The 22,972-nt window shown below is 38.8% G+C and overlaps 1 long non-coding RNA gene across 8 annotated transcripts in view; it reads left to right on the forward strand.

Moving 5' to 3' along the window:
- Positions 1 to 255: 255 nt before the first annotated feature.
- LOC116229084 (uncharacterized) overlaps positions 256 to 22,972 on the forward strand; it is a 272,134-nt gene continuing 249,417 nt past the window's right edge. For all 8 annotated transcript variants that reach the window (XR_016466798.1, XR_016466793.1, XR_016466794.1 and 5 more), the window contains exon 1: positions 256 to 657. This is a non-coding gene — a long non-coding RNA (uncharacterized LOC116229084). The remainder of the gene's footprint in view (positions 658 to 22,972) is intronic.

The raw sequence follows: 22,972 nt of genomic DNA on the forward strand, positions 1-22,972 counted from the left end.
TACTTGTCCAAATCCCATTAGTGGAAACCTAGTCATTGCTGAACTATGTCAGATTTTCAGAACTCATGGAGTAAAAATGTGCAAAGATGAGGTATGAAAGAGAAAAAAAAAAGAACTATTTTTATGAGCTGTTTCTGCACTATTGCAGTTTATTTTTAAAAAATGGCCATAATCTTAGCCGATGCATGATCAAAAAGTTGTTATTGAATATCTTATCATTGGAAGGCACACACAGTATCTTCCCGATCTATGCATCTTATCATAACAGTCTTCAGCCTTTATAACCAATATGTACCTGTAAAAAATGACGACAACAACAACAACAAAAACCAAAAAACCAGAACAAAGAGGTCATCCTCTTAGTGTTCTCTGATAGGGATGTGAATGTAGGCAAACTAAAAACAGCCCCTTTGAGTTGCACTTTTTGGACACTTGTATTTAGTCATGCTCAGCTGCTTATAGGAGCTGGTTAGGATATGACTGTATCAGACCCTGTGATGTTGAGAGAAGAGAATAAGCTGTTCTGTTGTTGTCTTTTTTTTTCCTGCTGTACCTATTCAACGATCCCATGTGAATAATTAATTCAGACCTAAAGGAGTGCTGAACCCGTGTGCTTCACAGTGGTTAACCAGGAAGAGGAGGAAGGATTGTCCTGTTGTGAGTATTATTAGGAGTGTTCCAGACAGTTTGTAACGTCGTCATTGCTGTACCCAGACCTCAGGGCTGGAGCCCTAGATTAAAATTGTATGTGTTTTACTTTTTCTTTTTTCCAGAAACACAAACACTGCTGTTAAATGCAGTTGTTACAGGATATTTGATATTCATCGAATAAGTTACTAAGAAATGAATTGAACTCCCCTAGGCTGAAGAAAAAAAAAAAAGAACTGAATTAGGTACAAATTAGGAGCTTTTGCATACGGTTCTCAGTATATAGTAAGGAAAAAATTTGCATCAGAGGCATTTATTGTTAAGTTAAAACTGTCCAGAGTGTGCTGATTACAAAGTCCATTTTACTGAAAAAGATAAAAATATTGGCAGTGACTGGAAGGTATGAAAATAAATGTATTAATAACTCCATGTTCTACTTTTTCAGTTGACCTTTGTTCTGGTGGTAATGTTCTATGGTTACATTCATTTGCTAAATGAACTTATTTCTAGAAATATCAGGGTGTTTATTTTTGTATGGATAAATTGCTGATCTTTTCTAATAGAACAGATTCAAGAATTGTGTGTTTTAGACTAATGGCACTTTCAGAAAGTATTTTATTCTGTGTAAGAGGATGTACAATATGAGAGAACAGTGAATCCACAAAATGTTAATGCATTCCCTATCAAAGAGGGAATGTGGTACCAAAAGGGGAAGTAGAACTTCTCTCTATGGAGAGTCTTCCTCAGCACTGGGAGTGTTTTTGACAGCCCCTAAGCAGTGTCAACACTGAGAAACATGATTAGGATGGAAAGTTGGTTGTGTTCTTATTGTCCCCCTGCCCCAAACCCCATTTTGCTTGCAGCACAAAACTAGCTGGCATTCGGCCAGCATTCCATATTGGAATTAGCACACTAGGTTCCCATTCCCACAGGTCACTGCAGTTGATATCTTTTCACTGAACTACTGATAATCGCTGTTTTTTGTTTGCTTCTTCCCCTTTAGCAGCTTTGTGATTTGAATGTCTGTTTGTATAGTATTAACTTAATAGCTCACGTATACCACTAGCTTCTAATGAACAATTTTTTCATATTCACATACTTGTACTACCAATGTGTTACAGCCTACTTGTCAGTGTTTAGGCAGGTACATTTTCTGTGCCAAATGATAGAGAAACATACTAATACTAGGAAAGAGTCATGGAGGCTTAATAGCTTAGGACAGTTTGTAGTGGCAGGTGTAAGCAGTAAAGGAGGAGTGTTATATTTACTCATATAAAAGATTCTAGTGAGTGCCACAAAATCTGACCTAGAGCATCAGAGCAGAAAGTAGGTTATTATTGTTTTAATCTTGGCACACCTAATATTTTTAAAAATACATTTCTGCCTTGAGCTTTTCTTGTCTTCAGATTTTCACAATCATTTCATTGTTTCTCCTAAAACCAGAAACACAGACAAATTACTGATTAGTCTGAGCAGGAAAAAACTAACAAATATTGTGGGAATTGTTTAGAATACACCTGGATCGAACCTTTCTCAGACACTGAAATTTCTCCAGATAATGTTTATGCTAGATTAAAGGATTCAAAACTATTTCAGGGTGGGGTTGGAGAAGTGGAAGCAGCTGACTCTTGTTCTTACATCTGGGAAGCCTGTTGTCCTCACAATAACCACAGGTGGTCCCATTCAGGACAAATGAATTGATTTGACTGATATTAGGGCCTTATATTGATAGGGTCAGTTCCTAAACAGAAGTCCATGTCTTACTCTCCTTAGGCTGATGAGGGCTTTTAGTAAATACTTCTTTAGTTCTAACTCTTTTGTTGGACCCTTGAGGTTTGTTGTCTTTGAGTCCTTTCTTATCAAGGTGGAAAACTTCTCCAAACCATACTGCATTGCAGTGGTAGCTGGAAATTCAAAGGTAAGTGTTTTACTCTGCTAATAGTATGCGTCTAGTCCTCTTTCGTTAGCTTGATTGTTTCTCCAGTGGGGAAGACATATGTTAAATCAGTGTTATTTTTCATTACTCTAGAAATTTTTATGTAGTCAGATATCTGTACATTTGAAAGGAGGGCAGCTAACCCTTCTGCTTTTTGTGTCTGTTCCTCAAAATGAATGTTTCCTCATTACACAAAGGCTGTTCTGGTTCAACCCTGCCGTTGTGTTTAACAGAACATATAACAATCCTTTTAAAATATAATGCATTTATCACTTTGCTCAGATCAAAGGTGCGTGGCTTCAAAGGCTCTAATTAAATCGTGATGATGTAGAAGGCTGGCTTTATCTTTGGGTTACTTTACAGAGTTATGGTTGAGTTCAACATGGCAAGTATCTTACAAGAATTTTGCAATCATTGTGGTTGATTATGGTGATAATATAAATCCAGATTTTTTTGCTGTAGATTCTTTCCTTTTGTACAGCTAAAAGCGTTTAACGTAGCAATTGTTCTACTTAACCACGTCATAGTACTACTGTTATTTCTAGTTGTTCTTGGCTTCTATCACAATTATTTGCTGTCGATGTTCCCATGGCGTCCTTTTTTTTTGAGTTTGTAGGCACTGCAGTTTGTAAAGTGTTTACAAAGGTACCACATACAAGAGGTATATCTGTCTCTAGGTAAACTTTGACTGTGGAATTCAAGCTGTACACAAAGGTTTGTGGAACAAAAACTTTGGTAAAAATTCAGTTGTGTGCTATAGCCCATAAAATAACTACAAAACACTGCTTTGAAGCATTGGCTTCTTCAAGGCTTTTGGGGGTTGAAGTTAAGTAGTCTAGTGGTTTACAAGATTTATGTTAGTGTTTTTTTATTTATGGTTAGGAACAGTGTGAACCAGGCCAACATCAGCTGACACTTAAATTGTAATAAAATTCTGAGTAGAACCTGCTGATGTTTTACATAGCTCTGTTTAAATACAACTGATAGCATGTTATTCAAGAAACAAAATTAAATGGTAATGTATCATAATCAGATGTCTGTATATGCTGTTTATGAAGTATATTCATAAGTACTGTTGAATTGTTGAGCCCAGAACAGCCTCAGTGCAACTTGTCTGAAGTGAGTGGAGATGTGCACAGTTATGACAGGTATAATTTTTATTTTATAGTTGAAATATTGGCAAAACAGAGGAATATGTTGCAGCCAAATCCAGGGCAGACTCCTTTGCTAGAAGTGCCCCTGTGTAACCAAAAGGAAACAGCTGAAGTATGAGGCAAATTGGGACTACTCATTTCAGTATGTGTTGCCAGAGAAAACAGTTATGGAACAATAGAGGTTGTTCCCAGATAATAAAATACCTCGTACTTAGTAGTAATAGATAATAATCTCCGTACAGGGTACTCTTCTTGGTCAGCAATTTCAAGTCAGTGATGGCAGTAAAGTGATGATAGAAATACTCATTTCTGTAAATATTTTTTGTTTGATTTCCTCCTGTGCTTATTTCTTAGTCAGTACAACTCTCCTAAAAATAAAAAGGCAAGCCCTCTTTCTTCTATCCTTTTAACCCCAAAGTAGACAGTCAGATGCTTCCACTTGCCCGTGATCAGTGATCACTATTTGCTTCAGATTCCCTTGTAAAATGATCTCTTAATCTAGTACTCGTGTATAAAATCTCAAAGGTCTAGCTTTGCAAACTTCCATGAGAGACCAGTCAAGTGGACCACCTCGTTGAATTCAGTGGGAGTGGTCATGTGAACTTCTAGAGAGATCAGGCACACCAGATGATGATAAGCTGTGATTAATGATACTATGCCCAATGCTTTAGTCAGTTAAAAACAGTGATGTTTTGTGATTGATTTATTTTTGGCAGAAGCTTCAGAAGTACAGAAAAACAGATACAGTATAAATAATGATTCCTTATTCCAGTACAAAGAAGAGGAAGCAGATTTATTGGAATTTTCCTCACAATACATTTACATTTGTTATGCATAATCTTAGAAAGAGCCTATGAAGAACTGTTTTTCTTTTTTTCAGTTTTTTTTTTTCCTTTTGGTACAGCCAAGTCAGCTCTATTAAACTGCTGAGTCAACACATTTAAAAATTTTACCAACTGTTTCTTTCCTCTGTATAGCTAACTGATAAGGACCTGTTTAAGGGTTACACCCTTCCGTCTCTACAGTGTTAAGGCAAACATAGTTATAGGAAGCAATTTCAGTTAAAATTTATGATACGTATCATTTGGTATCACAGAATTCTTTAGATGTATTTAATGTAGTGTGTGTTTGTGAAACCTTAGTACTAGAAGCTGAAGTTCTAGAATCACACTGAAGGATACAGCAGGCAGCTGCTGACAGAATGTTCTCTCCCTTTCTATTGACCCAATGTTTGTTGTTCCCAGAAATAGTCAAGTCTTTCAGTCCCCTTTGCTTTTTCATATTCCAACTTCAGGGAGAAGTTGCTGTTGATAGAAATGAAGAGGTAAATCATGCCAAGAATGGCTCCCCCAGTCATGGGTAATAATTCAGTTTACCTCTCGTGTATCTTTATATCTCTGTGGAAATGTATATGATTCCTACATGACTGTGAGAGGAACACATTGAGTTGCCATGAGTTCCAGGTACTGTGTGAGATCTGTGCAGTTTTGGGGGAGTTCTGCTGAAATAACAAGAATGAGCATCTGTAAAGTTTACAAAACCTACTCCATAAATATATGCAATGGAAACGGAGTTTCTTCAAACTGTCCTTAAAACATTCTGTAGAATATAATAGAATGACTTTAGATAGAACTGTCGCTGCAAATACATTTACAGTAAGGTGTGTTTTCCTTTTTAGATCAAAACTACAATCCATAATTCAGTGATATGTAAAGAAGTCTTTGGAAGTTCTACTTTGGATTCCTGAAATTTGCACGTCAAATACAAAATAATGAATATCTTGTGGTTTGGGTGTTTAATTGTAAACAAGTCAAGAATCCACTTTATTTTGTCTCCTCATTTCTTACTCCCACAGATGATGTTTGGCCAAAGCTAAAATCATTTCTGGATAGCAGTTTCCATGCTCCCTTTGTCTCCTCCTTTCACCTTTTGGATGATTTAAGAAAAAGCAGCTGTTTTAAAGGGTGACAAAACTAAGAACTATCTCTGGGACAGAACAGGCTTAAAAGATGCAGAAACATGCAATTTCTGTATTAAATACACTTTTAAAGGGGTAGCTAGGACCTGGATTCTACTTAGGAAGGTGGTTGTTTTTTGATTGTTTCACAAAACAATATGGCAGCTCAGGTAAGGGTTTCAGCAATTCCAAATGCACCCTCATAAATTTTCTCAAGGTCAATTTGTAGTCTTTACCTCTTTCCTAAGTGTGAGTCCCTTTGCACTGAATTTTGCAGATAATTTGTTACTCAAAATCTTCATGCCTTTGAAAATCTCCCCTAACAATACTTGTCTGATGTACAATCAGTTCAGCTGGTACTGTGAAACTTCACTTAGCTCTTTTTAAAATTCTGGATTATAGAAAAGCTAGAAATCATTAGCTGTTTTGTTTTGAACTCATTTGCATTTTTATATTTTTTTGTCTGAACAAGGAGCAGTGTATACCTGTGTTGCTTGTGGTTTCCATCTGGTGTATCAACCTTGTGCTGATTTTCAGAGGCGTTACAGTAGAGTCCAGCTGTTTCTCAGAATGAGAATCAAATGACATTTTGGTTGCACGTGCTAAAACAAAAAAAAAAAAGATGAGTATTTTTTAAAATTAAATATGCTAGTGCTTGAAGTTTGGCTTGAATCTGAAATCTGGCAGCATTGTGGGCTTCCTGTGAAAGATATACTTGTAAGATACACTTGTGTAATTTTTTGAATGCTAGTTCTTTTAAAAATATTTTTTTTTTGCTAAAAAGTTCATTATTTGCATGTGCTTATTAGAGATTTGTGATACTGCTGTAGTTCCATTCCTTGAAGTATGTCAAATATTTGTACTCTTCAAGTGCAGATGTAATGGGACCTACAAAGATCACATTCACAACTCTCTATTGCTGCATCCCATGTTAAACATGGACAACTACAGGAAGATTTCATTTGCTGTGCACTCAGAGTTGTTCTTACGTGGTATGAAGAAACAATCTGCTTGGTTAGGATTGCAGATGGGGCATAGAGACTGTAAATAAAGGTGGAAAAGAGAATATGGTGGTTAGTTGAGGGATTAGAGTTGCAACTGAGGAAAAAGGAGTGATATTTTGTTGATATTGTTGAAGGCTTAAATAATTTGGACAGGAATAATAAGTTGGGAAACAGGTGGGATAAGTGACAAGGAAGACTTGAGGAGGGACTTGGGCTGGAAAGGAGAAATAGCACTGTGGTAAGGAGCCTGGTACTGGAGGCATTTGGATACCAATACTAAAAAAGGAGCTAGAAAGAGACAGGAAAAAATAAGGCTATTGTGACCCCAAAGAGAAGGATTGGGATTGGCCAGAGTGAAATTTTTCCTTCATAAGTGAAAAACTGGACAAAGAAGGAAAGGTGGGATGGGAACTGGTGCAGAGTACAGTGGATGGAGCCTGCTTGGGTATGAAGTTAAGAAAAGGGAAGTAGGATTAACTTGCAGTAGGGCAGCAGTGAAGATCCTGAGGATGATGTGGGGCTGCCTTGGCAGGAAGAAAGGAAAGTGGGAAAAAGAAAACCATTAAATGTAGTGGAAATGCACAGTGAGAATTTTCCCTCTGTTATACAAAATGAAAAGGGCCAAGACCTCTCCTTTGTACATGTCTGTATGACTCGCTGGAATATTCTGTCTCTTCACTGTTACTTTTGGTCCACATAGCCATAAGTTTTCTCCTGCGATTTCACTCTAATGTCAGAGGTCAGTAGAAGGAATGTAAGAATTGCAACTCTGCCTATGTCTCTGGCTGATGTCATTCTGTTTGGTGACAAAAATGAATTTGATGCAGTGTAGTCAGGAAAATGGTGTGTTGGTGCCATTAAGCAGTTCCTTATCTCAACTGGAATCCTGACTCTGCCAGGCCTAGAACTGTAGCAGGGTAGGCTGCTTTTTTGGAAGAGGCAGGAGGGGAAGAAGGAGTGTCCCTCTGTAGTACTTTTGTGCTCTCATACAGACTCGTGTTCCTTTCCTACTGCTGTGCAAATCAGACAACAAATGGCTCATGTTAGTATGACTAGAGTAAGATTGGATTCTCTTTCTCTAATTTTTATTTATGTATTTTGCCCTAAAGCTTCAACAAGCAACTTCTGTAGGGTTACTAGTGACTTTAGGTGATTTAAGATAAGAGTCTGATTCTTATGTATGACCCTCCTGTCTTAACGATGCATAATTTGTTGTGATGCTGCGATATGGTAAAATGCAACATAGGTGAACCAATAAATTCTGCACTGAGCGGCACTTGTCTCTTGTTCTTTTGAGGAGCACCAAGATTTCCTTTTCACATATTGGTTTTCACTGTGAATAGTTCTGCAGAATAGTCCTGCCTTCCAAAATCAGAAGCAAGTGGAGGTAAGTCAGCATTATCACCACTGGAACTGTGCTCATCTGGTTGCAACCAGAAGTTTCCTATTTGGCTGCAAATTGCATCTCGTATTAAGCATTTGCTTAATGGCCTGAGTTTGAAATGGATGTGGGGGAATCTTTTCATTTGGTTAACAATTGTAGGGGATACTCCCAGAGTCTCTGGCTGCTGTTTGCAAATGCAGAATGAAGCACCAGAGAGCCTGGCTGTTTGTGTGCCACTTCTGAGCTGAATCATCAGCATTAAAAACCACATTGAATGCTCTACTCTGAGTGTGCGTGGTATTTCTATAAGGGAAGTTACAGTCACACTGGGTGGAGGAACCTCCCTGTCTAGCTATGGGGATAGTGAATACAAGGAAATACTTGCGGTTCTGGACATGATGGCATCTTTTGGTATTTCTCTGCTATTTTTTGCACTGATGCATTTCATTTGGCAGTTGAAAATTTCATAGCAAACACTCTGTTAAGATGCAAACATTCTGCTCCAATGTTTTATATTTTGGAACATTCATGGTTTTTTTTCCCTCCCTGCTGAATGTTTCTTTTTCTTGTGGAGGTAAAGCTGTATGTGAACTGCATATTGAGGGGGGCAGCAGCCCTTGCTGGGGCAGGCACACAGATGCTTTTAGTGTTCCTGAGCATCATGAGTGGGCTTTAGGAGCCATTCACAGCCCCTCCTGTCCAAGGCTGGAGTGTGCTTTCCTTTCCCGTCTCCCTAAACATTGTGCAACATGCATGTGATTCTCAAAGTGTTTCTTAAGATTCAGTTGAGGAAAATCATTATTTATTCTGGTCAGCAGCCATGTAGCACTGGAAAACGGACAGTGCTCTGCTTTACATTCTGCTACAATTGCCACCTCCTTTCCTAGCATCCTAGCAGTTCCAGCTGAGGGTGAGAAATACTTGATGCCCACAGACTCTGTTCATATTCTGTCTTTAATGAGACTTTAGGGATCCATAAGGAATGTTTTGTGGGACTCAGTAAATGTGAGTTCCCATGTATTGTGATGAGAAGTGCATATTACTCAAATTTTTGTGGGCTTCATTGTATTGGCCTAAACTTTGACCCCGTACCACTGTGACCTAGCTTCCTGGCAACTTCTGAATTGAGGCCCTTTCATCCCAGCTGTGTGATAGATCCCAAGCAGGAGCGTGGAGTAAATGTGGTTTCTTATTCATGAATTAAGCCTTAAATGAATTGAGCAACACTGCTGTATTGTAAAAGGCAAGGAAAGATTGAAAAGGTCTTTTTAGAGGACCAGTGCTAAAGGTGTTTGGATTGAGACAGAATAACTTGGAGGAGTTACAGCTGGGCAGATCAGTTTATTATTTCTTCAGTTTTTTAAGGCCTCCTTTCAATTATTAATAAATTCTAGTCCACTATCTTTACCTATCTAATTCTGAAGGAAAATAAAAATGATCTCTGGCATAATTCTCCTTTCTTTCGTCTTTGTTGATGAAAGAAGTGCTTACATGCAACTTAAATAATGAAGGCTTCCATCGTGCGCTACTTATATTTCCTCTTCTCTATACTTATGCTTTCATAAAAACAGAACTTCACTGAATATGCTTCTCATTTCCTCTTCAATATTTCATTAATACACAACCACAGTTTACTGAATTTTGCACAGAACAAAATGCAGTCCTAAAATGAATATAGTCCCTTTTGAATGTATAATATTAAGATATAATCTCTTGCTTTCTCTGTCACTGAGTCTGGGAACAGACAGTAGGTCTGACTTCTAAAATATGTCTGTTAAGTTTGACAAGTCCTCAATTTATCTTTCAGAAGTAATGAACAGCCACCATTGCTTTCACTGACTTCAGCTGAACATTCAGTGTGTTGCTTTGGAAAACTATTTCTTCCTTATGACAAAGATGTTTATCTAAGATAGAGTGGCATTCTGTAGCCCATGCATAAGCTAGAAAAGCCTTCAATAGCTGAGTACAAGAGCAAGTGAACATCTGTAGTTGTTAATGTGCCAATTCCTGGTTGTAATCTCCACGCATCACTGGGGTGCCTTCAAACACTGTTTGTCTCCAGTATTTTGAGTTGATCTTGATTATTGCCCTGCTGCTGACAGCTATTGAAATGCTAGCCAATATCTGAATTAAACCTAGTTTGTCTGTTCCAGGTAACTGATGGTCCTGTCAGACTTACTGTTGCATTTGTGTGCTTGAACAACCAGGGCCTTCTTCCTACTTCCTGCTGAACATCTGTTAACTGGAATGAGTAAAAAAAACAAGAACAAAAAACCAAAACAAATGCAGATAGATAGAAATTCTGTGATGCAGATCAGTGAGTCTTCTAGTGTGAGTTTGTGGTACTTCCACAGAGAAGGAAATGAAGCAAACACAGAAGGTAGGACTATTTTGATGCCAAGAGGTCCCTTCCAGCATAACAATCCTGTGGTGCTGCAATAGCAGGAGCTGCTGAAGTGTTTACATAGCATTTCTGGGACCCAGTACTCAGTGGGGGTTGGCTGCTGCACTGATGGGATGGGAGCAGTTGCTCTTCCCAGCAGGACAAAGAGATGGGGACATAGCATTTGCGCTGCTCTACCTGATGTATTTCCTGCCACGGTGTCTTGAGACTTTCGTGCACCTCCATGGGATCAGTGAGCTCCTAACAGGAGATTTTCCTGTACTGTTGAACTGCTGAGAAGCTTTAATCAAAGTATCTTTTCTGTTTTCATCTACTTGACATTTTATAAGAAAGAGTTAATTATGTGAGACTTCTTTTTGGTCACTGTCTCAGCTGAGCTACTGATGCAATACCCTAGGGAAACTGGAGTTTAAAATATGCTAATGATGTCATTATAGCCTTATACTCCATGTATTTTCATGCTATTCTCAATCTGTGTCTTTCCAGCTACTAATGCTCCACAACGCTTTCCCCTGGGAAAGTGACCAAAAGCAGACTGTAGTTGATATTAGAGACCTCTGGGGAGAAAACAGAAATGGAAATGGAGAGTGAAGCACGAACATTTTCTTGATGAAACAGATATCTTGTTGAAGGAGTTTGTTGCTTTTTATTGTTGTTTTGTTATTCCCCTAAGCAAACCTCCCCTATTATTGCTACTGCTTTAGCAAACCTATTTGTTAGCAGTGGGTAGAGAACACTGACTGTCATTCACATAGTCCTGATTCTCAGAGCTTCATTGGCCTTGATGTGGCATTTACTTTAGCCAGGTAAAGACAGAGCAATTGCTTGGTAAATGTGACTCTGAAAATATACGATGATAATAAACCAAACTAATTCATTGTATTGACAGCAGCGACTCTTCTAAGTGGATTATGATGCTATCTCTATTTTACTAGGGATTAATCCCATCTGCACCAACGTCACTTTTGTTAAGCAAAGTATCTTTGCTCTTGCCTGTGTATATACACTGTTCACTTAACTTGGTAGTGATCATACATGCATACAGAGAGAATGCTTCCTGTGAAGTTTATTTCAATAAACTATTGTGTATCGGAATAGATGCCTGCATTCCATTGCAATTTTGTTTTCAGCAGTTTGTTCTAAGAAAAATAGAAGATGAAATAGCGGAAATATCTAACTTCCATGTATCAGGAAATCATATGTAAAAGTGTTGTTATTGCTGGCTTAGCCTGATCTGCTGTTAGCCCTGAATCCTTGTTAGTGACTTGATGAGACCGGATTTCATCTCGTCTACCTGCTGGGTGGAAATGCATGTCACAGCAGCAAAAGCATCTGCTTCCTCTAGTTCAAAGCTTTGGCAGCGCTCTGTTTGATTCTTAAATTGGTCTTAGAATTTGTTTGGCAAACTGTGCTTTGTCATCTGTATTTTTATTTTTGGTTCATGTCACTCAGCAGCAGCTCTCTGTTACATTCTTCTGTAAAAAAAAAATGTACAGGTTTGCTTTATTTTATAGCTTTGAATGTATCTGAGTTTGAATGGGTACCACCCTGAACACCTGGGAGGCAAAAAAAGATGTGAGTTTGAATTCATAACATTGCAATGATTGATAGATGCAAAAATATCTTTCCTGCCTTCTCAAAGATGAGAGAACTTGAATGGATGAGTTGTATTGGTGTGGTGATATAAAAAATAATATCTAGTCAAGAATAAATGTTTGAAGTGACTTTCATCTGGTTAGAAATGCACTGTGCCTTTCAGCAAACCAAAACCATGACAGCCAGAAAGATGAGCCACGTGCAGGTTAATTTATTGAATATTATCTGGTGCATGAAGATCTTTCTTGTTCTCTCCAAGTCTCAGAGCTTTGTGAAATGAAATATCTTGCCATTCTGTTCGTGTTGACTATATAGGTTCTATCTTGAATGTTTGGGCTATGCATTTACTAGAATAGTCTTCTGTGGTATGTCTGTGACTTGAGAAACACCTCTTTCTGACATCAGTTAGGTGAGATGCTTGCAAATAACTTTTGCATGAATGTTATTGTTAGAAGGCAGATATTTTCAGCAGTGCAAAAGGCTTTGATAGAATTTCGAATTAGTACAAATGAGCTAAGTAGTGTAGCTCCAACTCAAGAAAGAAAAATCCCACTGAACCGAGATCACTTCTTGATCTGATCTTCAGTCAAAACTTAGGGTGGAAGGATGCTTGTTGCTTTTCCCATTCAAAATGCCCTTTCACTTCTGAGAGTGGTGATTAGACCTAATGCCAAATACATTCTTGGCTTTTACAGTACAGTCAGATGAGTAGAATATCTGTTATCTTCCATCGCTTTTATAAACAACAGTGCCTAGTCTGTGAATGCAGAAAATACCAACCAGTTGCACTGGCCACTGGGGAGCAAATTTTTTCTTTCTATTTAAGTGAAAACTCATAACGTGCGTGGTGTCGAGTTGAGGGGTTGAATTTCGCAGGTGCTCCTGTTTAGTGGAAATGCAAGTCATGGCCTGAAGCAGTGATTGAGCACCTGGTGGGAAGGCAGGGCCAACACAGGGGAGCTCAGGTGTATGCAATGCAGCTGAGTGGCCAGAATAGGGGGAGCCAGGATCCACCCCTTCCCAGATCTCTTTTAAGAGTTGGCAGTGGAGGGAAGGGTATTTGAGGATCCCTGTGTACCCAAGGCCTTCTAAAGGTAAGCAGCTTCTTTCCTTTGTTTTTTGTGTCCATGGCTGTTGCATTTGAGCATATCCTCACTTGTTGCAGCCTGGGACTTTGCTATTATTCTGCCATTGCTGCGTTTTCCATTGTGTTACAGCATTATATCCTGGGAGGAGAGACCATTCTAGAATTGTGCCCCCTCTAAACTCTCCTTTAAAGCTAATATGGCTATAGAGAAGTATATGAATACGGCAGTGTGCCTGATAAAAGAAAAATGTGCTAAGGGGCTGTGTTTCTTGCCACAGGTGGAAAACTCCTGTAAGACAGTAAGTTCAGTTTTTGCAGAGCAAGTCAGAATGGGAACCTTGCTGCCCTGAAGATGTTTTGTGCTGCTGAAGTACTGCTAAATACATCTGTATTTTTTTTATCTTGCTGCTTATGTAGATTCATAATGTTTTCAGTATTTACACTTTGATATGCATACTGACAGAAAATAACTAAAATACTTCAGAGGGTCCTTCAATCATAATTTTTTCACCATAAAAATGAAGTATATGGAAAATTAAGAGTTTGACAGAAGAACTGCTTCTGAAGTTTGGTTTTCTGTAGATGAGAAGCGCAGAATACTGATATAGCTGACTTGTGGCATGCATTCCAAAATATTTGCGATTGTTTACAACGTCTGGTAACTTTTGTGACAAGATCATCTGCCTTCTCTTATGTCCCTGTTTTCACTATTGTTGCCCTGTCCAATCCACCTCTGAAAGAGAACAACTGAAAAAAAGTACACCAAGAAATCGTAACTGAAGTGATGAAATTACTGGATGTAGATAACTGACCTAGTTCTGACTCTGATGCCAGATCATGCACATGGCTAATCATGAGAAGCTACATCTTCTCTGAGATATAATAAGGGCCATTGAACTCTAAAAATGTAATGTCATAAAAAAAGAATGTGTTTGTACTAATTCTTCTTAGCTGTGATGTCGGCACTATAAAAGCTTCCGTTCATGCTGCACTGTTTTACACCCTAGTTGTGAATAGAAAACAGTGCTCATTAAATAAAAGGGAGGATATCAGAACAGCATTTTGAAATAATTTGCATTTAGGGAATTTATTATCCATACACAACACTACTAGCATTATTCATTCTGGCCCAGTTTCTTAGTAAGGAAGTATCTCTTGAACTCTGTTAACTAGGCTTCAGGATTGAAAGGCAAGAGGGGTGGAAATGGCTGAACTGCAAAAGAAAAGAGAATTCATTAAAACTCAACTTGAAGCAGTGGGCATTGTGGGAAATAGTAACACAGTTTTCAGCCGCCCTGAGTGTAATACTTAAGACTCAATAACTTGTGTGTAAATCTTCTGAAGCATTTTATACTGGCAGTTGCTTGTGTTAGGGTCCTTTTAACACTTGTATCATCCTGGCTCAGTTCTAGCTGGAGGTCACTGAAAGACTTAAAATGCTGTGAACGGTCTAATTATTTCATCAGTAAAATCATTTGAACAGTGATTTCTTTACAGATTGTGGCCATTGCTCTTCTATTGGAATTCCTGGCTCTGGATAGGATATAAAATAGAAATCTTGAGCAGCTTTTGATCATACTGCAAAGGTAGGGGAGAAATTCTTTTGCCCTTATCTGGGGCAGCAGATTACTCCCTGTGATTTTGGCAACTTGGAGGTGAGTGGGTCAGTCACAGGTCAGGCCTTCAATATCTACCTCAGAGAAGGAGTATCTTCCTCATGTGAGCCTTAAGGTTTTCTTTAAAGGTTTGTCAATGGAAGAATGACTCAAGTAACCTGCTTTCTTTCTGACTCCCTGCTGCAGTTTGCCACTGCTAGTCTGGCTTGCTGCTAATGCTAATTAGGGATCAGCTAACAGCTTATGCTAAGATCGTTGGAAAAGAATGAATCATCTTTTTCTTACCATTTGGGTAAGATTTTGCATTTTCATGAGCTGAAGAATGAGGGGAATAAGCCCAATTATAGCTCTTGTAATTCTCTCACCTTTAGCTGAGCTGATTTTTAAGGAGATACAGGTGCTGAAATAGCCAGTCAGCAGGAAACCAAGTACCGAAAAGGGCAGTATTTAAGTTGGCCCGCTGCTGCATAACTTACGAGTTAATCAATGTTTCTGAGTTCAAAAGAGAGGAAGGTCAACGTGGATTCTGATAAAGTTTATCTCACATCAATAAGCTCAGAGGCTGGAAAGGGAAAAGGAATTGGACATTTTTAATCAAGCAGTGATTTCTGGAAAAATCAGTTAGGGGGCTGTGGGTAATGTGGAACTGTGACTGAGAATGTGCAGTGAGTTACTTTGAAGAGTATAGGGTTGAACTGCAGGCAGTATATTGTTGCAATTCCTTGTTTTCATTTTCAGTATTCCTGCTGTCATTCATGTGAATGGGCACCAATTCTTGTGGATGTGCACATAGACACATGACAGTTGTAACTGTGAAAGCAAATATTTTGAGTTATGAATTCTTGATTCTTTTTGAAGTTAAGTGGCTTGTTTAATTTGGATGAATTGAGCACCGTGTTAGATGTAAGAACTGATGAAAACTAAGGATTGCTAAAGATGGGAATTTCCCATAATGTCCTTCTCCATGTGCAAGCTGTCCACCTTATTTGATGTATGATGTTGAGATTCAGATGTTGATTTACTCCTGGTTCGGAGTCTGTACATAGCAGGGGAGAAAGATTCTATCCTGACAGATAGATGATGTTTGGCTCAGCCTCAGAAGAGAACATAATTAAGAACTTTCTCTTATGTGCCATAGGAAATAGGTAATGATGTGTGCTGGGGCATTTTGCAAAGAGATACCTCTGGAGATGATGCAAACAATTCTTTTAATTAGTAGGAAAAGAGAACTTTGAAAAATCTGATCTTTTGCTTTTTGGGCATTCAGTACTGAAAGTAGTCAAAACGATGTCAGAAAGTGTGGAGTGCCTGCTGATTAATCTAGAGTTCAGAAATTTACATAGAAAGACAGACACATATGATAGAGACCTGCTTGGTTAAGGGGGGCTGGTGATGGATCTAGGAAACCAATTTTTGAGACGTAAACTGGTTCACGTACATTTCTTTGGCTGCATGTGGAAGCAGATGGGGAAAATGCAGTTCATTAGGAATATTGATATTGGCACCTAACATTGGAGGTACTGGCAAGTCTCTTTTTGTAATTATACTGTACATCTCCAGGTTTCTTCTCATATTTTTTCAGAGCTGTATATTTTTCAGCTAAATATGATATGATCAGCTAGTTGCTGAAATAAACTAAAGCAGATTTGGTAAGGCAAATACACTAGCTTTGATTTTAAATGTACTTACTCATCAGTAACTGACTGTCTCGTGCAAAAACACAGACTTTATTTTTAACTAGAGACACGTTCATTTCATGTAATGCTTGAATCTTCAGTGCTCAGCTAGCTGTCCTGGAGATGCAATGATCCAAAATAGAAGATACAGATACATATTTTAGATGCTTGGTAGAAAATCTGTTGACTTTTAATTATAATAAAAAAAAATGTAACTCTATTTGAACTCGTTCTTTAGAGTTGCATGGAAATTTGTCTAAATAAGGAAAATGATTTTCTCAACTCTTCAGATTGCTGTCAGTCCTATGGATAATGTTTTCCTTAAGGCTCATTTTTGCTGTTGTACTGCGAAGTTTTAGGATGGCTCTTGTACAGTTGCCTTCAGGAGGTGCCCTCTCCAAAGCTGCTCTTCCAGTTGAGTGTAGATAGAGGTTGATCTGTTCAGAAGAAATGCATTTGGTTGAATGCCAAACTCCTTCCATACCACTTGGTGAAACAGATGATCTTTGAACCAGTTTCTGGCATAGCCCAGCCACAGCAAGAAACTGAATCTGGGAAAGTGTGAGATCCCCTGTGGGCTCCCACTCACAGGGGTGCTCTGGTGGTGACTGCTGCTTATGCCAGCACCTCTTCAGCAGCTTGATGGAATTCCTGGAGCTGTGACATCTAAATGGTTAACAAAAATACCAGGAATTCATGTTGGCAGTTGGTAAATAAACCTCAGCTGGATCTCTCTGATCAGGAGGAGCTAAAAGTGTTTAAAAGCCAAACTTGGTTTCAGAAGTTTCCTGGCATCTCCCCTGTTTAGCTTCAGCTTGCCTCAGTCTCCAGAGAAGGCTTTTCTACCCGCCAAGCATTTTCTACCTATTTTTTTTTTTTTAGGTTCCTTATAGCCACATGTCCCTAGAGCCACGAAGTGGCTTTTTCCCCTGTTCTCTTCTGCTTGAGGAAAACAAGAGGCCAGCCCCACCAGTAGGGGTCAGGGAACACCTGAGCTAATCCTGTCTCCACCACGAAAGGAAATGGTGATAGAGTACAGCTGAGACACCTACATGTGCAAAATCTGGTAGAGACTGCACAGAACTGGACAGAGTTTTGAAAATCTGTCATGCATGTGGAGACCAATACAGAACAAGTAGAAAAGAATACAATTCCCTTCTGTAGTACAGCTACCTAAAAAAGACAAAAAAACAGGGTTTGTAAGGTCTAAACCTGCTCTGTTTCCTATAAGAACCCATTTGAAATAAAGTATATATACGTGCTAATTCCATGTGTTGTAAGGCTGTTGAAGACCCCTATGGGATGTATGTGCCATTTATCTGTGATCAAAGGCCTTTCTCTAAATGTTAATGTTTCAAATTTTTCCATGTCCCCCAAGTAAAGAAACAGAGGAATGGAGGCAAAAAAATCTAATTTTAACAGAGAGCTTAAGTTCTGAAATCATGTCCAGTTTTTAAAATCAGTTGTGAAACTCAAACTCTTTTACTGCTTGATGTTGAGAAGTATGCTTAGGACATGCAGTAATCACATTCCATGGCTGCCACATCAGCAGCTCATGTTCCCTTTTTGAATAGGATCTGTGTGTTGTACAGGTCCATCTTTTAAACCTGCACTAAATTCTCAGCTAGAATACACATTTCCTGTGCAATATGTTGTGCTGTGCTGAACAGATCTTCAGCTTTGTTAAAACTGAATGTGTGCACATACAAGTTCATGCAGTATAGCTATTTATCAATCACCATCTCTCTTTGCTGGACTGCTTTTTCCTTTTCTTTCATTCTTTTTTAAATCTTCCCTTAGGAATTGCTTTTGAAGGCATTTTGATTAGTTATGTAATTAGCCACTTGTACAGTTAAAAGCAAACTTTCAGGTCACATACTGTATGTTTACTCTTTGGCTTAGGAGAGCTTCATTCAGAAGAAATTGCTATTGTTTCTTTGCCTTCCCATGGGAAAGCTTTCATTTTGGAAACCATTCAACAAATGTAAGGTATGCAAAGAATACTGTAAAGATAGTTCTTGAGTTTGCCAGACTTTTTTTTTTTTTGTAGGCAGTAGTTACCAGTTACTTTCTTCTGCATAAGGGCAGAGATTTTTTTCTTATGAATGCTGCTGTGGGTTTATCTTTGATTTCTTGATGATGCTTCACAGTGATAAACTGTGTTAGTGTCCTCCTCCCTTGTCCTTCCTACACCTACCCCACGCTCTTCAGTAACTTTAAAAAAAAAAAAAAAGGTAAAATGCCTCACCTTAAATGATCCCTGGTGACTACCTCAACTATTCTTAAGAAAAAACTTAACATCCCTAAATACAGTGACATAATTGTGTGTTGTTAAATTTTTATGCTTGAGTCTGTGATATCTCTTTCAATTTCAGTGAAATGCATGTATATGTGTGACACAAAGCCAGCAATGATAATTTTAGAGAACCTGATATTTGCAGTTTCTAGGCAACGTTTGGCTAATTGCTTAGAGCAGCCCTCCTGTTATTTATTACTGTTATTTTTAAACGGGGTTATCAGTTTTGGCAAAAGATTTCACTTGTTCTCGATTAATGTTTCTGGTGTTATGGATGGAGTTCTCTTTATGAAGACTATAAAGAGAATAATATGGTTTCAGCTAGGAGCACAGTGATTGCCTGTACTAGTCATGACTCAGAGCCACCACGTTCACGCTGCTAGTAGACAACTGAGTTTAATGCATCAAGTGTGCATTCATGATTTTACTGGGGCAGTGGGTATATCCATAGCTGAGAAAAGAGCACCAAACCCTTTGCTCAGGGTAAGACCTATCTGGTTGCTCATTTGTATAGCAGCAAAGCATTTAATGGTTATTGAAGGATTAATCCAGTTCATGAAATCTATTATTATAGATCAAGGGGATGTGTAAACTTTCTGGTTTGCTTTGGTTCTAGGATGTATTTCTCAATTATTTAACCTCATGTTGTTTAGCGATAAGGTACTTCCTAATGAAAATTCTGAACATACCTCATGGAGATAATTTTTGAGCTCTTAAGCCACGGAGACATGTGCCTCTTGTTTGAAAATAGTAGTTGTTTATTTAGGCAACCATGTGTTGGGTTTGTAGGGAGAAGTACTTGGGTTCTAATTGGCAGAAATAGAATTTCTTGTAAAATACGATGGATTATTATTGTATATAATTGTATATAATTATGAGTGAATTATGTCTATCTCCTAACTTTTTTGGTAAATTATCGATCTTTTAGAATTCAGTTATGCTATCTGGATGATGGATAAACAGTAGAAACTCTCAATTGCTATGCTGTTTGTTAGAATACAAGATTCTCAAAATTATCCTACTGGTATAACAAACTGTAGCACAAAAATGAGTCTTGTGATAACATCTGCTGTTGTAAAAACTCAAAACTTCCATCATACACTGTATCTTATATCTTGTCTGTGAATAAAACTGCAATCTGAATCAAAGCACTCCTTCAACATAGTGGGCAGCATTTCTGAGCTGCACCATGATGGTTTGGCTGTGAGAGGTTGTCATGAGGCAGCACTCGGGCACTCGTTATGTAAGCTCTTTTCTATTTAAAGTCTTGAAGCTCTGCGTAACTCTCATACATGTGGTGACCTTTCTCTCTATTGTGTCCCAGCAACTGAATTTTGACAGACTGCATGGGGCACCTCTGCTTGTTAGTTTGCCTTTTCTTCCTCTACGTATTAGAAAAAACTCTCCGAAGAGTTGCCTGCCTTCTCAGGAACCAAATTTGTTCCTGAGTGGCCACAGTTGACGTTGTCTGCATTTGAGTTGCCAAAGGTGATTGAAATATAGCAACTGTGATGGCTGCTCCAAAAGCAATGCCTCCTATTTTTATTCTGTTGGCTCATGACATCAGAGGTGGATGTTGGTGATATGATAGTGGAAGTTTAATCTTCCCACCAATATTCTATTTGTTGCCATGTGACAGAGGGCAACAGAGGGGCAAACTGGTGTCTGACATGGAAGTGCATATGAAGCTAAGGTGTGGAATTGAATTCCTCTGTGTGGAAAGAATGGCACCACTGGCTTGCGGAATGTTTATGGAGACCAAGCAGTGGATGTGAGCCCAGTGAGGCAGCGGATGATGTGTTTCAGTAGTTGTGATAGTGAGTCACCTCTGCTGGTACTGCATGGCATGCAGGCTCTTGTTCATTTCTGGTGAAAATGCATAACTAATGGTGATTACTATGTTGAAAAAGGGTTCTGCAGCTGAAATCTGCTCTATCAAATAGTGCTATTGTGCTCTTTCTCTATGCTATATTTTTCAAGGAAGTAAATTAGAGGCGTTGCTTTTGGAGTTGCATATGTAGCTTGTGTTACATGTGATTAATGTTCTCTTTAGCTGACATGAAAGCAGTCATTTGTCTGTCACCAAATGCATGCTGCTTATGCATGGCATTCTATTCTGGGTTTTAAACTGATAGCACTTTGATATTTGTAGTGAAAATTTTCAGTGGTTTTGAAAGTCTTGTGATCTTCTGTATTCTTGACCTTGGCTAGCCTGACCTGATTTAGCACATGAAGAAATGTAATTGTTGCTGATATTCTGTGAATGCTGTTGTATCTGTTGTCTTGAAGACCTTTGTCTATGTTGATTAATAACTTAATAACACCCTGGCTAGGTTAGTTGGGGGCAGCTAATCGTGTGCAACAGGTCCTCAGTCAGGCTGCCATGTCTCTATTCAACAAGGAGTGTGTAGCCCCAGAGGGTGAGTTACACTGTTACCAGGCTGCCTCTTCGTTATCCAACTGCTCTGTTCACACCTTTTGTAATGACTGCATTTTGCGTTGCTCCTGATTTGAATTGCATAGTCATACTGAAGCACCTCCTGCTTTGTCTTCTTACTAGGGCAGAAAGAACTGCAAGCCTGGGAGGAAAATAAAGCTGAGGTATAATGAAGGTGTGGGTGTTTGTACATATAGAGGAGGTACTCCATATCGAATGACCCTGAGGGGAAAGCTAACCATTCCCAGGCAGAGGTGTGGTGGGAATTCAGATAAAGGCTTGTATATAGCCTGCAGGAAGAAAAGCTTATAGTAAGATCTAGTCTATCTAAATGCATTGCTATCTTGCAGCCTCTAGCTCTGGGCCAGGCTCCTGCCTCCATAAGCTGGGACTGAGATTTGCTTCCAGGCAGGCTCTGGTGGAACCATCCGGAAAGGGGCACTCTGTTTGACAGAGGCTGCGTTGTCATGTGTAGGTGTCCTATCCCCAAGAATATTCTGATTACGCTCACTTTATTAACTGTTTGTATGTACTGGTCTTTCCCTTGTCTGTGTGCACATTTCAGTGACTTCCAGAGAAATCGGGTCTCACTGCCTTAAAAATCCATTCTTCAGGATTTGCTAGTGATACGTGAGTCTTCCCCTTTCAGAGCTCATGTCCAAACAGAGGAGACAGAGCCTTAGAATGAATTTCTGTGAATGGAAACCCTATGCACTGACCGAAGGCATTCAATTAGTCTGAGGATATCCGTATTTTGAGGAAAAGAACACAGGCTGCCTCCTCTCACCCGCTGTTGTTGTTTTAGAATAGAATGTTTTGCTTTAATCATGACTTAAACAAATAAATAGACAATATATCCCTGAAATACTCCAGATACTGGGAACCACATTGTAATGCAGTAGTTAAGGAGGTGGGGCAATAGCAATTGTTTCTCCTGCTTCCTATTAAGCTAATTGTTACCAGTCCTCACAGGATCTTATTATCTGTAGGTGGGGCAGGGACAGAAATGTCTGAACAGACTTCTTTGGCAATTGCATTTGTATATTGTTAAGAACAGGAGCTGCTCGTACAGATCTGGCCAGTCTTAATCAGCATCTTATCAGGTTCCAAAGTATTGGCCAGTATGAAACACAGCACGGTTTTATGAATGGTGCTGCATAATGAACTTGGTTGTTCGAGTCTGAGAAATTATGTGAAGCTGCTGAACTGGAATTGCAGTAATCCAGAGTGTGCGTGGAGTTTCCTGGTCTGATTAACAGTGAGGTTCATTGTATTAGGATGTACAAAGCTTGGGTCAACAATTTTTATCTCTAACATAGTAGAAGAGTTTCAGCAATCCATTTGCCTAACAAAAAATTGATTGATTGAATGAAATCAAATAGTAATGTATAGTGTTTAGGAAATGTTTTTTTGGCAAATGGGAGGTCATAGTTCAAATCTTCAGAATTGAGCAGGGAGAAGGAAATGAGTTTGAACTTCAGCAGTGTGGATGATGACCAAGTAGGGGGTCTTGAGGTTGAGGCATGCTCCATTCTTCCTCGTGGGTCTGTTTTACTGCAAGTAATTGATTATGAAAGAAACAGTGTTGTTTTATTTAAGAAAGTGTATATGCCTTTTAACTATGATGTTAACTAAGGGGTTGCAGATTCTTTCTTTCCCCAAATCCAAGCATTTGAAATAGATCAGTATCAACAGAAGATGGAATTTCATCAGTAAAAATTTAGTTGGGATTGGTATTTGCTGCTGGATAGATGTAGAAGAGTCACTGTGGTTGTTT

This window comes from Phasianus colchicus, chromosome 5 (genome assembly GCF_987193195.1).
Source record: "Phasianus colchicus chromosome 5, bPhaCol1.hap1.1, whole genome shotgun sequence".
NCBI classification, from domain to species: Eukaryota; Metazoa; Chordata; class Aves; order Galliformes; family Phasianidae; genus Phasianus; species Phasianus colchicus.